Source organism: Anopheles gambiae, chromosome 2 (assembly GCF_943734735.2).
Source record: "Anopheles gambiae chromosome 2, idAnoGambNW_F1_1, whole genome shotgun sequence".
NCBI classification, from domain to species: Eukaryota; Metazoa; Arthropoda; class Insecta; order Diptera; family Culicidae; genus Anopheles; species Anopheles gambiae.
Window position 1 is genome coordinate 57,214,648 of NC_064601.1, and position 17,406 is coordinate 57,232,053.

The following is a 17,406-nucleotide window of genomic DNA, read 5'->3' on the forward strand; positions in this document are numbered from 1 at the left end:
GCAGCAGAAGAAGTGAACCATACAGAGAACTGATTCGTAGTGCTTAAATAGTTTATGCGAATTTATTACGTTTCGCCAAGCGGATATGACATATGTTGTTTCAATAAGTGTTGTGTTGTTAAAGTTGTTTTGGATAATCATTGCAAATGATTTAGCGAGAAGTGAATCGCCATTTCTATCGGGGGAACAAAAAGGGCATGCAGTGCACTTCAACCAGGCAGGGGATGTAAACCTATTAGTGCGCAAGAAAATATTCAGGCGTAAAAGAGCTAGAAAAAAAAGTATTTACGGTCGTGAACAAAAAACTCAACAGCCATCATCGAATTGTACTATTAAGAATGTTTGCCTGGCTCGCAAACACTGGGCCAGTGTTAAATATTAAAATAAATATTAATGGTTAATTCGATGGCACATTGGTGTTTTCCTTCAATCCCAATAGAGGACACTATCGAAGTGTAGTCGTTCTGATAACGATCGAGCCGAGCAGTCCCGATAGCACGAAAATTCCCGAACGTGGCAAAGTTTACGATCTTTAGCCATTCTTTCACCGATCCCCGAGCCAAGCGACTGATTTTTTAGCTACAATAAACTAACGTTGCTTAAAAGACGCTTGTGTATCTCAAATTTATTGTACATTCGGGTGAAAGAAAGAATCTTGTTGATAACGTCTCAACAATACTAAAACATCATTTTATTTCATGTACTTTTTATGTCAGTTAATTTCAGAATCTTCAAGGCTTAGATTATCTGACAAATTATGGCCGAAATTATTTAATAAAATTTTAATTCCAAATTGAACAGAACATTGACATAGATCGAAAGATATATTTTTTATTCAGGAGGAACGGTACAAAACGACCGTATTGCTATAGATCAGCTGTGTCAAACTCATTTGATCAGTGGGCCGCAAGTACAGTTTTTCAGTCATGCGCGGGCCGCACAGTTGAGAATAAAAATTATACCACAATATTTATAAAAAAAAATGTTTAAAACATTATTGTTAAACAAATTGACTTCTAGTACTTCTCGCTTCAAATCTGGAATCGTTTCTTTTTTACAAATTTGCTATGTTTTATTTCATTGTGTTCTTTTTTAGTTAAAAAATGATTAATGTACTTTTAACGTCATATGCAATTTCTTTTATCCTTATTATTAAAATAGGATAAATAATTTTTTCATTAGTCGCGTTCTCACACGGCAGTTTTGTTAGAAAATATCGCTCAACCACACTTTTTTCATTTTGGTAGGGGAAGTCTAGCAGCCTGTTGCGAATCATTTTCAAGGAATCCAAGCTATCCATCGCAGGATGAATAACATAAATATTGGCCAGCAATTTTTCGGCAGATCAAGAGAAAATTTGTAATATAACGTGTTTAAACATTATTTTTCACTAATTTCCAAGTTCCAAGTGGTGGTATATTCATTTCTTATAACAAGAACTCGTATTATACGAAACTTTTTGGTAAATTACGATAATTTTATCTGACGAAGATTCGTGGTGTGTGATCGCATAAAGCTCGGCAAATATTTTTTAGCACTTGAAGTGTCTTGAATGATTCGCGAATTGAGGTATGGACTGTGTGAGCTAATCTATTAATAAGCTATCGATTATTTGAATCCTTAATCTAAACCCCTCTATCTTAAGCGTAATCATTTCATTTTGGTTTTGATTTGGGGAGGTTGGAAAGTACATTGATTCATCTTGTAGAAGGGGAGTGCAAATAATTTTAACTTGGCTACAATCGCTTTCAATGAGTTATAAATATTAGATATTAACATTTTATGATGGCATGGTTATGAAAAAAAAACAGAAATGGCTCCAATCGAATATCAAAAAATGTAATCGGTAGTCGTACGGAGCGGCTAGTCTGCAGTTATAAATGTCTCTGGTTGGTCTCACCGATGCTGGCAATCTCAATGCCTTCGACTGCCGAGTAAAGGCTTCGGCTCCGAATTGTTCTGTAACAGCGATCTTCTAAACCGTTCGACACCAAAGATTAACCTTCCCAATAGTTGCTCTCTCAAATAATTTGATTAGCCTATGCCGCAGAAGGGGGTGAAGAGGGAAGAGAGATTTCTTTCGTGATCCGAATATGCAAAATTAAAAAAGACGAGGTTTCTTAGAGTTGCAAAATCCAAATGGTTTGTTTATTAAAAGTTCGGTCCCTTATATGCCCCCGGAAGCCCATACATTTTAGGGTGTTAGTGTATCCTTTCTGAGGATAAATAGTACATAAGTGTACGTACGCGTGAGTGTCGCATGTTAGTATTTGTGTCGCATATTTATTACGCTTTTGCACACAGCGTACCCGGTTTCTAGATTAAGGTGATCGTACACCACACAAAATTACAGTTAGAAACATTTTGAATAATCGCACAGCGCTTACCCTATCTTCTCATTCACTTCTTTTTCCTTGGCAAAACAACCGTTGTCGGTCAACGCCTGCCTGTATCACTACAATATACCTCGAACAATCCGCAGTCATAAGTCATTTATATACTAATTACGATGTATATCATATCGAATTCTGCTTAAAATGGTCACTACCACGCAAACAATGAGACCCCAAATTTTGAGTTATTCTGGCCGAGGGGTATGAGGAAGCTTGAGGAAACAAGGAGAAACGCGCTGCGGTGAGAGCTCGCATTCTGTTTTACACGCGCGCTTCACTAACACCAATACAAATACCGTGCTTTGACGAGCCGTCTGTGAATGTGTGTGTGTGTGTCTTCTTTCAGCGAGCTCAACTTGGAGCTGCTCGTCACATTGTGTTGTCTCGCTTACACTACAGCATCGAACCATCGCGGGTCGAAGAGACACTGCCACGCAAACAATGAGACCCCAAATTTTGAGTGATTCAGGCCGAGGGATATGAGGAAGCTTGAGGAAGCAAGGAGAAACGCACTGCGGTGAGAGCGCGCTTTGCTTTTTGAGTGCGCTTGTCACTAACACAAAACGAACTCAGCGTATTGGAACACGCCGTGTGTGATTGTGTGCGTGCGTCGACGGCTATTTCAGTTGGAGAACTCGTTTTTTATTTGCACCCAATTTTTGCCGGTCAGTCTGTTTCATTCTTACTACCACATTTGTCTTCATACAAAGTGGCAAAGTTTGACGTTTCGAATGATGATGTTTTTAATCTCCTTGATTCTGCGTGATAATGTGTACAAAAACTTGTTATAGTGAAGTGTATTAATGTGTTTAGTGTTACTTCGACTTGCACAGTTAATTTAAATATGAAAAGTGTTGGAAAACAAAGTGTTGTAGTGATATTTATGCCTGTTTGTACCTCGGCCAAAGAGGTAAACATCATGTTAACAAAGTTAACAAAAAGGTAAATAACAACAAAATGCATCGAGGTATATGCTCTTTTTGCAAATGTAAAAGAATTATGCCATATGCAAATATTATGTTAGATTTGTGACAAAAGTGTTTTTACTATTATTTACCCGAGTTATTCGATTTCCCTCCCCCGCCTATCCACTTGTGTACCGGTAAAATAATAAAAATCGTGGCATATCGTTGTGCATATAATGTGTTTTATGTTTATATAGTTTAATATGCGGCTAGTTAATTTCGCTGCCGTGGCTAGCATACCGGACATGCAGATTATGGGGTTGCGGACGCCAAACGAAATCCGGGATGCAGCAATAACCTGGATCGCACGTGTACATCTTGGCTTGTACGTCGTGGCTTTGTGATGAGCGGGTCGATCCGAACTTACCGGGTCAGAGTCATCCGTAAGTGACCAGTAGTCGTTCGGGTCGACCCGAAAGGTACAAGTAGGTAAAGTAGGCCCAAGCACCGGGTCGGAAATGCTTATACTTTTACGTACCTACTGATTATTCGGGTTGGCCCAAACTCGCTGCACCCACAGGTCGAATTTGATTACTAAAGTGATCTAGCAACCCTTACTGCAACCATGGTTCGGGATCGATTCCGTGAGACTCCGGATCGTATCGTAAAATTAATCGTATGACCCACCCCAAGTATAGCTGAACCCACGAGAGCAGTAAAGGACAGTTAACACTTTTGTTAGAAACCCGGTTATGAATGCCCGCCTGGCTGGAGGAATTCAAGCGAGACCACCATACAATGCATGCATAAATTATATTATGACATAACATAAACGATCAAATTTTATTATGAGCGAGATTATTACAATCTAAATTAAAATTAATTAATTAATTAATTAATTAATTAATTAATTAATTAATTAATTAATTAAGCCTGTCTCGTGGTACAGTCGTCAACTCGTACGACTTAACAACATGCTCGTCATGGGTTCAAGCCCCAAAAAGACCGTGCCGCCATACGTAACACTGACTATCCTGCTATGGGGGGTTATCCAAAAGTCACTGAAAGCCAACACGACAAGTGGTACAGCCAGGCTTTGATCGACACCGGTTGTTGAGTCAAAAGAAAAAAAAAATAAAATAGTTCGATCTGGACTAGTCATAAGGTAAAATTTTAATAAATAATTTGAAATTTAACAAACCCTGTTTTCCATACAAACGCATGCTTTTAAATTGAACTGTCAACCAAGTATCAAGTGTTCAATTAAAAGCATGGAAACGAATAAGCGTTCAACTACAGTCAGAATTCAATAGTTTGTATCAGAATACCGGTTTTTTTTTTTATTTAACAAAAATCTCATGGCCTGCCGAGAATAATTTCATTTTTTTGCATGGAAAAACGTGCCAACAAAAACATAGTCAATAGTTGGGATGGAATCGAAGTTCAACCAATGAGTTCAGATTGTTCTGTTAATTTGTTCTTTTGATCAAATAGCCATTGCCCAAGAGAAATGTAATAATAATTTTCTTTACGTGTGTATCTGGCCTGCATAATTGTGTTGCTAAAAATCAAAGTATTACCCTGGTTTATACAAGGATTCAATGGGTAAATATCTAAACATTACACCTGCTAGTGTTTATCCTGTTACATAAGTACCTTAAAATAAAGGTACTAAATAGTCCGTTACATAAGAAAATATAAAATCCTACCTCTTTTCTATATATATATATATATATATATATATATATATATATATATATATATATATATATATATATATATATATATATATATATATATATATATATTTATATATATATATATATAAATATATATATATATTTATATATATATATATATATATATATATATATATATATATATATATATATATATATATATATATATATATAAATACATATATATATATATGTAGGATGAGAGGGCTACCCCCCGAAAACGACCGATGACAGCTAGGTAGCGAGGGCATGACAGCAGGCGATGAGCGCCACAATCTTACCGCGAGCGTCACCGTAAACAGAAGCAAGAATATACGAATTTCCTTTAATCACCTACACCGCTCGTTTCCTTATTTCTTACATGGGGGCTCGTCCGGGAACGGGCTAAGTACGGTGATAAAGTGAAACCGCGAAAAACCAAGAGTGAATAATGACGACAATCGAAGAGCTGTGCGAAAACCTTACGAAGATCGGCCTCGCACGCAAGTGCCAGCAGCTTGGTTTGGCGACGTCCGGCGGTAAGCAGGAGATGGCCAAAAGGATTATTGACCATACGACGATGGCCACAAACGACGAGAACGACGGTGATCATCAGAATCGTGAAATTCGTGAAGCCGTGAACGCTAGAGAGCAGAACGCCGTGCTGCAAAACGACGACGGTGTGAGTGAGAACGACGACTTACACACACACAACGACGACAACGACGATCGAGAAGATGGCGGCGCGCGTGCAAAATGTTCATGCAACGACGACGACGAACGATACGATGATGATGGTGTTGGTGACAACGACGACGGCGGCAACGATGATTACAACGATGATGACGACGATGAAGACAACGATGATGACGACGCATTATTGTTCCAAACGGCGATCAGAACTTCGACCCCAGCGGCAAGGAAGGAACGGAAATTTCATGGAACATCGATGGTTTATTCTTTCCGCGACATGGAAGAAAGCATCGACACTTTTGGTGCTGATGAAGGTGAGGACGTACGATTATGGCTAAAACAACTTGAAATGATTTCTAGGTCGGCACGATGGAACAATGAGCAAATGCTGATTATGTGTAGAAAAAAACTGACAGGTACGGCGAGACGTTTTGTGTTTTCCTTACGCGATGCTAGCAGTTATAGTGTTGTGAAGAAAGCGCTAATCAAAGAGTTCGCTCCTTTTGTTCGAGCAACTGACGTGCATAGGGCATTAGCTAATCGGAAGAAGAAGCCAACGGAGACGATGCGTGATTACGTATATGAAATGCAGCGCATTGCTTTGCCTATTGAGTTAGATGAACCTAGTTTATGTGAGTATATTGTGGATGGCGTTACTGACGACGAATTTTATCGCTCCACATTATATGAAGCCAATACGGTACAAAGGCTGAAAGAGAAATTAAGCATTTTTGAGAAGGCAACAAAGAATGCCAAGGTAGCTAAGAAGAATCGACACGATGACAATGCTGACGTTAAGAAAGAAAGGCAACGCTTTGAAGGGAAGTGTAAAGGTGAAGTGAAACGTAAATGTTTCAATTGCGGCGGTACCACACATGTTGCTTCAGAGTGTCCGAAGAAAAACGATGGTCCGAAGTGCTTTAGATGCAACGATTTTGGACATCTTTCCAAAGAGTGTCCCAAAGCACAAAAGACGAACAAGAAAGACAATGACGCACGAATCAATGTAGTGAAAGCGGCTGTGAATGAAAAACTCAGCGTATCAGTGGAATTGTTTGGACGGAAAATCAAAGCAGTTGTGGATACAGGTAGCGATATTTCTCTAATGAGATTTGATCTTTTTGAAGAATTGAAAAGTAACCACATTCAGATGCATGAATCGAACTTGAAGGTACGAGGATACGGTGGCGGCGTAAGCTCAGTACGTGGTAAAACGACGATATCTGCAACAATCGACGAAGAGATTTTTGATATTCAATTCTATGTCGTTCCATGTGAAGCTATTGATTCACCAATGTTGATCGGAATGGAATTTCTTAGTTCAGTTGACTATTCTATCACTCCAGAAGGAGTAACGATAAAGAAATATCGAACAGACGAGACAGTTGGTATAGAGACGAAATGGATTCGGCGTATTGCAGGATACATTGATGAAAATGAATTATTGGTTCCAACCAAGTATCGCGAAGAAGTAATGACGCTAATTGAAGACTATAAGCCACAAAAGAATATGACTGATAGAAATCAGCTGACGATTACTTTATCAGATTTGAATGTTGTTTGTGAGAACCCTCGACGATTGGCTCAGTTGGAGAAAGAGGTAGTTAGAAAGCAAATCGATGAATGGCTTGACGAAGGAATCATACAACCATCGCAAAGTGAATATGCAAGTCCTATCGTCGTTGTGCCAAAGAAGGATGGTTCGTACCGCGTTTGTGTTGACTACCGTGAATTGAATAAGAAGATCGTGCGTGACAAATTTCCGATGCCAAATGTTGAAGAGCAAGTCGATCAGCTCGCTGAAGCTCGAGTTTACACCACTCTCGACTTAAAGAATTCCTATTTTCACGTACCAGTTGATGAAAGTAGCAGGAAATATACGGCATTCGTGGCGGATAGTGGTCAGTATGAATTTTTAAGAGCACCATTTGGACTGTGCATTAGTGGAAGCGGTTTTGGTAGATTTATTAACGATGTGCTTCGAGAATTTATTCGAGATGGAACAGTTTTGGCGTTCGTTGACGACATAATCATTCCTTCTAAAACTGAAGAAGATGGGCTGAACGCGATGAAACGTGTATTTGAAGTAGCAGCGAAGGCTGGATTGATGTTTAACTGGAAAAAGTGTGTATTTCTACAGCGACGGGTAGAGTACTTGGGGTACACAATTTACGATGGAAAAATAGAACCAGCACCCGCGAAGATCGAAAAGTTGAAGCAGTTTCCACAACCGACGACCGTGAAGCAACTGCAACGATTCTATGGGTTAGCAAGCTATTTTCGAAAGTTTGTCCCATCATTTGCTGGTATCGCACGACCGTTATCGGAATTATTGAAGAAAGACCGTTTTACTGAATTGAACGACGAAGCGATGAATTCTTTCCTATGTTTAAAGGATATACTTGCAGCTTATCCAGTACTACGCATTTTTAGAGCTGACGGAGATGTAGAATTGCATACAGATGCTAGTAAAACAGTGATAGCAGGCATTTTAATGCAACGAGCAGAAGACGATGGTAAATTTCATCCGTGTTATTACTTTAGTCGACTCACAAGTAGTGCTGAGAAGAATTATCATTCGTTCGAGTTGGAGGCATTAGCTGTAGTGGAGTCAGTACGGAAGTTCAGATGCTATTTGCTTGGACGTACATTTAAGATCGTGACTGATTGCATGGCATTCAAGGACTCAGTTAAGAAGAAGAAGTTGAACGCAAGAATTGCCAAGTACGTATTAGCTCTTTCTGAATTCGATTACGTAATGGAACATCGACCAGGAGAAAAGATGCCACACGTTGACGCATTGTCAAGAGCTAATGTGATGATCATTTCAACAACCATCTTATCGAAGATACGAATGGCTCAGAATAAGGATGACCGAGCTAAGGCTATTATAGCAACATTGGAACGAGGAGATACGGTTGACAAATTTATTTTGAATAATGGCGTTATTTACGAAAACGATGGCGATAAACGACGACTTTACGTTCCAAAATCAATGGAGATAGACATCATAAGGTCTGCTCATGAACAAGGACATTTTGGGGTCCGCAAAACAAAAGAACGCATTAACGCAGATTATTTTATTGTTGGATTAGACGAAAAGATTAAGAGTTGCATTGACACGTGTGTTCCATGTATCATCGGCGAAAAGAAAAGAGGTAAACCAGAAGGTGAACTACAACCGATACCTAAAGGAGACGTACCATTGGATACGTTACACGTTGACCACTTAGGACCGATGCCGTCGACGAAGAAGTCATATGGATATATTCTTACAGTCATAGACGCTTTCACAAAGTTTGTCTGGTTGTTTACGACTAAATCAACAACTGCAGAAGAGGTCGTAAAGAAGTTTCAGGTGATCACGAGTACGTTTGGCAACCCACGACGAATCATCAGTGATCGAGGTTCTGCCTTCACGTCAGGACATTTCACCAGGTTTTGTGAAAACGAAGGCATTGAGCATCACACGATAGCAACAGGAGTTCCGCGAGGAAATGGACAAGTTGAGCGTCTCCATCGTATCATCATCCCAATGATTACGAAGTTGTCCATGGAGAATCCGGAGGAATGGTTTAAGCACGTAGCGCGAGTTCAAAAATGTTTGAACAATAGCTGGCAGAGAACAATTAACATGACACCGTTTGAGCTAATGACCGGTATCAAGATGCGTACAAAGGAAGATGCTGTACTACACGAACTACTATCACGCGAGATACAGAATGATTTCACTGAAGGAAGAGATGAGTTGCGCAGGACAGCGAAGCGTAATATTGAAAAAATGCAAGAGGAGAATTGTAAGTACTACAATCTGCGTAGAAGACCCTCACGACAGTTTAAGATCGGAGATCTTGTAGCTATACCGAAGACGCAGTATGGAGTAGGGCAAAAGTTTAAACCGCGCTTTTATGGTCCGTATGAAATCACGCGTATTTTAAATAACGATCGATATGAAGTAAAGAAGTTAGATGAGGAGACAGAAGGGCCTAAGAAAACATTAACAGCAGGAAGTTGTATTAAGACGTGGATACTTCCGGGGCGGAAGTAATGTCAGGAAAGGCCGTGTAGGATGAGAGGGCTACCCCCCGAAAACGTCAAAATGACAGCTAGGTAGCGAGGGCATGGCAGCAGGCGATGAGCGCCACAATCTTACCGCGAGCGTCACCGTGAACAGAAGCAAGAATATACGAATTTCCTTTAATCACCTACACCGCTCGTTTCCTTATTTCTTACATATATATATATATATATATATATATATATATATATATATATATATATATATATATATATATATATATATATATATATATATATATATATATATATACATGTAGGAAATAGGAGACAGTTGACAGTTGTCAGACAAGGGATGTAAGGCGAATGTCAAGGAATGAATTTAGGATCACCCTGTGCTGGTGTCAATCGAACTGACGACGCAGTAGGTTTAGCTAGAGCGAAACATTCACGCGGGAGAAGCCAAGCGAACCAGACGAAAGTGAATAAAGTGGATTGTAAAACCATCGCTTTCCGCGTATCCTCTTTTCTTCATCGTTCTACATGGGGGCTCGTCCGGGATGAGGCTAGGCGATGCAAAGTGATGAGTTTACAGTTATGAAAAGTTGCATAATGTGTTAAAGTTGATAAAGTTGTTCAAGTCGTAAAGTTGATAAAGCTGTAAAGTTGTTAAAGTCGTTCATGTCGTAAAGTTGATAAAGTTGTAAAGTTGTTAAAGTCGTTCAAGTCGTAAAGTTAGTAAAGTCGTTAAGTTGCAGTAGTGGTTCGAATTGGAAAAGTTGACTTAGTCGGTGTTTCACCTGATGTGAAAGTGTGAATTTGTGACGAAAAGTTGACATTGTGACGCATAAAGGATGTTAAAGTTGCGATTGTGACGTTGTAAAGTGTGTTTAAATAAAAGCTAAAGTTGTGCAAAACGTTAATGAGAAAATGGAGAACGCGTTGATTGCAGCGATGGTCGAAGACCATACGCGGTTGGATTTGGTGAAAAAATGTGAAGAGCGTGAATTAAGTACGGTCGGAACAAAAGAGGAGCTGGCCGCACGCGTCGTTGCGTATGATCGAACCGATGCAGCTGATTTTGCGGATGCTGAGTTGCCCACGGTTGACAGAGTGCAACCATACTCCTTCCGCGATGTCGAAGATGGTGTGGATGCATTTGGCGCCGGATCTACGCAAGACGTGCGCGCATGGATCAGAAGTTTTGAGGAGATTAGTACGATGGCTGGATGGAACGAGGATCAGAAATTGATCATGTGCCGTAAAAAGTTGACCGGAGTCGCACGTGGTTTTCTAAATACGCTGAAAGGTGTGACGACATATGCAAATCTACGTAGAGCGTTGATTAACGAGTTTGCTCCAAGTGTGCGTGCAAGCGACATACACAGGCAGCTATCGACGCGTCGCAAGAAAAAAGAGGAGACCGGGTTAGAATTTGTTTATGCCATGCAGCAAATTGCGCAGCAAATCGATTTAGACGAAGCCAGCCTCGTAGAATATGTGGCAGATGGAATAACTAACGACGAAAGGCAGAGGTCAATGTTCTACGAGGCAAAGAATATTAACGAACTTAAGGAGAAAATACGTTTGTTCGAGAGAGCGGCGGACAAGTTTCAACAGGAACGCCCAAAAGTTGTCGGGCAACGAATTCCGGATAAGTTAAAACAACGCCATTGTTTCAATTGTGGCAGCGCTTCTCATCGACTTATCGAATGTCCAACAAAACAAGAAGGTCCGACTTGTTTCAAATGTGGAACAAAAGGACATTGTGCAAAAGATTGTACGACAGCGCAAGGAAGAAGACCGCATTGTTATGCTTGCGGCGAAGTTGGGCATGTTGCAACACGATGCCCGAATAACAGTAATAATAATAGAGTTCAAACAATGACGAGCTCATTTCCAATTGTCTGTGTGTCAGTTGGAAACCAGTTGTGCGAAGCGGTGATCGATACGTGCAGTGATGTGACGCTCATGCGCTGGGATTTGTTCCAGGAATTAAAACTCAATTGTAATGAGTTGAAACCGTCTGCACGGGTAATAAAAGGCTATGGTGGAAAACAAAGCAACGTGTGTGGTGAGCTGACGATCCGTGCTACCATCGATGAAGTTGAGGAAATAATTCGTTTCGTGGTGGTACCTTCGAATTCTATCGACACCAAAATGCTGATAGGAATCGATGTGCTCAAAAGGGTTAACTACGTTATCACAAACGGTCATGCAAAGATAACAAAGCAACAGGAGGAAGAGGAAAAACCCACGGGTGTTGATGATCGTTGGGTGTATCGTATAGTTTGTGAAAGTCATCAAGAAATAGACGCACCGTCAAATTATCGTCGCGTGATTTGTGATATGGTGAATAATTATGAACCAGCAAAGATTTCTAACGTTGAAAGTGAGATGAAAATATTAGTGAACAACGAGGAGGTAGTGCGTACGTTGCCAAGAAGAATAGCTCCGCTAGAGAAAGAGGTGGTAAGGAAACAAGTTCGCGAATGGTTAAACGACGGAATAATTCAGCCATCGCGAAGCCCTTACGCTAGCGCAGTTGTGGTTGTACCGAAGAAGGATGGATCTCACCGTGTGTGTGTGGATTATCGTGAGATGAATAAGAGGATCGTGCGGGACTCTTATCCGATGCCCAATATCGAAGACCAGATTGATCAGTTGGCAGATGCTCGTGTGTACAGTGTATTAGATCTGAAAAATTCGTATTTTCACGTCAAGGTGGAGAAGGAAAGTCGCCAGTATACATCTTTCGTAACAACGGATGGGCAGTATGAGTTTTTACGTGCTCCGTTTGGATTGTGTCTCAGCGGCAATGCGTTTGGACGCTTCATCGATGCAGTACTTCATGAGTTGATCATAGACGGTACCGTGATGGCCTTCGTAGATGACATCATCATTCCGTCTCGAGACGAGGAGCATGGTTTGGCGTCTTTGCGGCGAGTTTTGGAAGTGGCACAGCGGGCAGGACTTCACTTCAATTGGAAAAAGTGTTCGTTCCTCAAACGGCGTGTAGAGTATTTGGGGTATACCGTCTATGAAGGTAAGATTGAACCAGCACCCCAAAAAATAGAAAAAGTTAAATATTACCCGCAGCCAAAAACGGTGAAACAGCTGCAATGTTTTATAGGGCTAGCTAGTTATTTTAGAAAGTTTATAGAAGGTTTTGCGCGTATTGCCAGGCCATTGACCACAATGTTAAAAAAAGAGAGTGTTTTTGAATTTAATGAAGAGGCAAGGGCAGCTTTTGAATCGATTAAAGAAAAATTAGTGGAATATCCTGTATTACATATTTTCAAGGCGAGTTTGGTTACCGAATTGCATACTGATGCGAGTAAAGATGCTCTGGCCGGCATATTGTTGCAGCGTTCTGAGGAGGATGGTTTATTACATCCTTGCTATTATTATAGTAGGTTGACAAATAAGGCCGAGAAAAATTATCACTCATTCGAATTAGAATCATTAGCCGTTGTGGAATCCATAAAGAAGTTCAGGTGTTACTTGCTAGGTAAGAAATTTAAAGTTGTGACCGATTGTATAGCGTTTAAACAATCCTTAAACAAAAAAGTTCCCAATGCGCGAGTGAGTCGTTGGTTTGTAACGTTGTCCGAGTTTGATTTTGAAGTAGAACATCGTTCAGGTGAAAAGATGAAACATGTTGACGCTCTTTCAAGAGCAAACGTATTGAAAATATCGGCAGGTGTATGTGAGAAAATAATACAAGGACAATTGCGCGATGAAGATCTTATGGCAATTAGGACGGCGCTTGATCAGGGCGAAGAAAGAAATGGTTTTTGTTTGATAAATGGAGTACTTTATAAAAATGAGAATGCTCATAACAAAATATGTGTACCTCGAGCAATGGAGACGGGTATGATAAGAGAAGTACACGAACGAGGACATTTTGGAATTAAGAAAGTGAAAGAACAACTAACAGAGGATTATTTTATTCCTGAAGTAGAAAAGAAGATAAAATATTGTATTGATAACTGTGTCCGATGCATAGTGAGTGATAGAAAACGAGGCAGGGCAGAGGGAGAACTTCATCCAATACCGAAAGGAGAGGTTCCGTTGGATACCTTTCATGTTGATCATATTGGCCCTATGCCATCTACTCGCAAATGTTACAATTACATTCTTACCGTTGTCGATGCGTTTACGAAGCATGTTTGGCTATTTGCTACAAAAACTACTAGTGCGGAAGAGGTTATAAAAAAATTGACGATTATATCTGATACGTTTGGAAATCCGCGAAGGATAATTTGCGATGGAGGATCTGCTTTTACCTCTAGTTTATTTACAAAATTTTGCGAAGAAGCCAATATAGAATTGCATCACATTGTTACAGGAGTCCCACGAGGGAATAGCCAAGTAGAGCGTGTACACCGCATAATTATCCCTACATTAGCGAAGTTGTCGTATGAAAATCGTAATGTCGTAATGTTCAAAAGGCGATAAATAATAGTTGGCAGCGATCGAATAGGATGACACCTTTTGAATTGATGATCGGAGTGAAAATGAAAGAGAAGGAAGATATTCGAATTAACGATATTTTGCAAGAAGAAATCCAAAAGATGTTTACAGATGATCGTAATGAAATAAGGAAAATAGCATGCAAAGGAATTGCCAGAATCCAAGATGAAAATCGTAGGACGTACAATTTGCGGCGTAAATCGATTCAAAAGTATAAGATAGGAGATATCGTAGCGATTCCAGTAACTCAGTTCGGAATAGGACGAAAAATTAAGAGGAAATTCTTTGGGCCGTATAAGATTGTCAAAACATTTTCAAATGAGCGTTGTGAGGTACTGAAGCTAGATGAGCAAACTGAGGGACCAATGAGAACGACAACTGCATTCGATCAAATAAAAATATGGGCAGATTCAGGAGAATCATGATGTCAGGAAAGGCCGTGTAGGAAATAGGAGACAGTTGACAGTTGTCAGACAAGGGATGTAAGGCGAATGTCAAGGAATGAATTTAGGATCACCCTGTGCTGGTGTCAATCGAACTGACGACGCAGTAGGTTTAGCTAGAGCGAAACATTCACGCGGGAGAAGCCAAGCGAACCAGACGAAAGTGAATAAAGTGGATTGTAAAACCATCGCTTTCCGCGTATCCTCTGTTCTTCATCGTTCTACATACATACATATATATATATATATATATATATATATATATATATATATATATATATATATATATATATATATATATATATATATATATATATATATATATATATATATATATTGTAGGAGGCGAGCTGAACGTAGGGACATAAGGACGTAAGGACAGCAGACACAGATTCACGTGTTTTTCTATTAACAGTTCAGCGTGAATTGAATTCTTTATTATTTTTGTTGACAGTTCACATCTTTTTTTGACATTTGTATAAATGCAAAGGTATGTACATATGTGTCATTTGACGTTTAATGCCTACTTATGACAGTTCGGATTCTGTTTGTCTACAACTCGGCTATCCTGAGTATTTAATTGCCCTCAATTAAATCTAATTTTAAGTGAATGTTGCCGTTAAGTTTCGTTGGTCTCCTATCCATTTTCTTAATTTATTAGCTTCTAAAACTCCATCGTATGGAATTTGGGTTATCTGACAACCTTCTATATCCTTAATAACATAGCGATCGTTGGGTAAAATCTTATGTACAATGTATGGCTCTTTAAATTTTGGAATCAACTTTTTGTTTTGGTTCACGGTGGTGTCAACGTTTCTTATTACAACAAAATCACCTATTTCGAATTCGGGAGCGGGTTTGTGGTTTTTACGGAAGTAGGTTTCATTAATTTCCTGAGATCTTTTTATATTTTCTGATGCTTTATTACGATTTTCAGCTAGGTCTCGAGCTATATCGGTATATTTTTTCTCATCAAGAAACTCGGTCAATTCATCAACATCATGACCTCTTTGTTCGACGCCAAAGAGGAGAATAGAAGGGGCAAAATTTGTAGATGCGTGCTTGGTATTATTCAATGCATATTCGGCTGCGCGTAAATGTGAACTCCAATCACAATGATCAGGACTATTTGAGAGTTTACTAAGAATTGGGCGAAGAATGCGGTTAACTCGTTCGACCTGTCCATTCGCTTCAGGTGAACATGTTGCATTTAAGACGTGTTTAATGCCATTATTTTCTAGAAAATTTTCAAAAAGATTGGAAGTAAAACATGTTGCTCGATCGGTAATAATTCGCTTCGGACGACTGTAATAAGACATATATTGATTGAGAATGTTACAGACTTCTTGAGCATTTGTAGAGCGAGTAGCATAAATTTTAGTAAATTTTGTAAAAGCGTCGATGACCACCAAAATATACTTTCTCTACGACCTCACTGATGGCAAGGGACCCAAATGGTCAATATGAAGTGTATCAAATGGTGTTCCTTCCTTGGGGATGCTATGCAGATTTCTATTATTGATGCGGGGAGGGGCGGAATATACAATACATTTCAAGCAATTTCTTATAAAATGTTCCACTCGAGGCTTCATACAAGGAAACCAGTAATGATTGCTTATTTTGTCACATGTCTTATCTACTGCTAAGTGGCCGATCTTTTCATGGGTATGTCGAATGATGTTATCTATCATCTCATGAGGCACATACAGTTGAAGTCCCTTGGTTGGAGATTCTCGATACACTAATCCATCTTGCAACGTATAACCATCAACAGCTCCTAGCTCCAACTTGGACTTCATCTGTTCAATAGCACGATCTCTCGCTTGAGCTAATTGCAATTGAAAATCTAAATCAATTTAATGAACAGCACAACTAGCTTGCAGTCTGCTCAGGGCATCGACATGACACATTGAAGCACCAGAACGATGTTGGATGGAGTATTCATAATTTTCGAGAAAAAGCGACCATCGAGCAATTTTTGCAGAGGAATTACGATTTTTAAGGGTTTCTACAAGTGAATTACAGTCTGTGATGATTTTTATCGGAATTCCGTGGACATAAACGTGAAATCGTTTTAATGCGTATATAATAGAAAGCGTTTCCAATGCATAACTGTGAAGCTTAGCTTCATCTTTTGTTGTGTTTTTAGAGAAAAAAGCTAGAGGATGGAATTTTCCATCATCTTGTTTTTGTAATAGAACTGCTCCAAAACCAGAAGAACTGGCATCGCAGTGTAGTTCCGTTTCACGCTTCGGATCAAAAATTGCCAAGACAGGAGACTGTATAAGTTTGTCACGTAGCGAACGGAATGCTTCTTCACATGATGAATCAAACTCAAAACGCTTATCATTTTGCAATAAATTGGTCAAGGGTTTTGCTATGTTGGAAAAGGAAGGGACAAATTTGCGAAAATAGGAGAAAAGTCCCAAGCACCTTCGTACTTGTTTGGTATTTGTTGGCATAGGATAATTTTTTATAGCCGTTATATGCCTATCGCTAGGGCGTATTCCACATGAATTTGCTCTATACCCCAAGTAATCCAGTTCTTGTTGAGCAAACTGACATTTGTCTAGTCGAAGCTCCAATCCGTTATGTCGTATTTTTCTAAGGACGGCACTAAGTGTGTTCAAATGGGACTTAAAATCCGTTGAAGCAATTATAATATCGTCTAGATATACAACTAGTTTATCTGCTTCGATAAATTCCCGGAGTATCGTGTTGATGAAACGTTGAAACTCAGAAGGAGCATTTTTCAATCCGA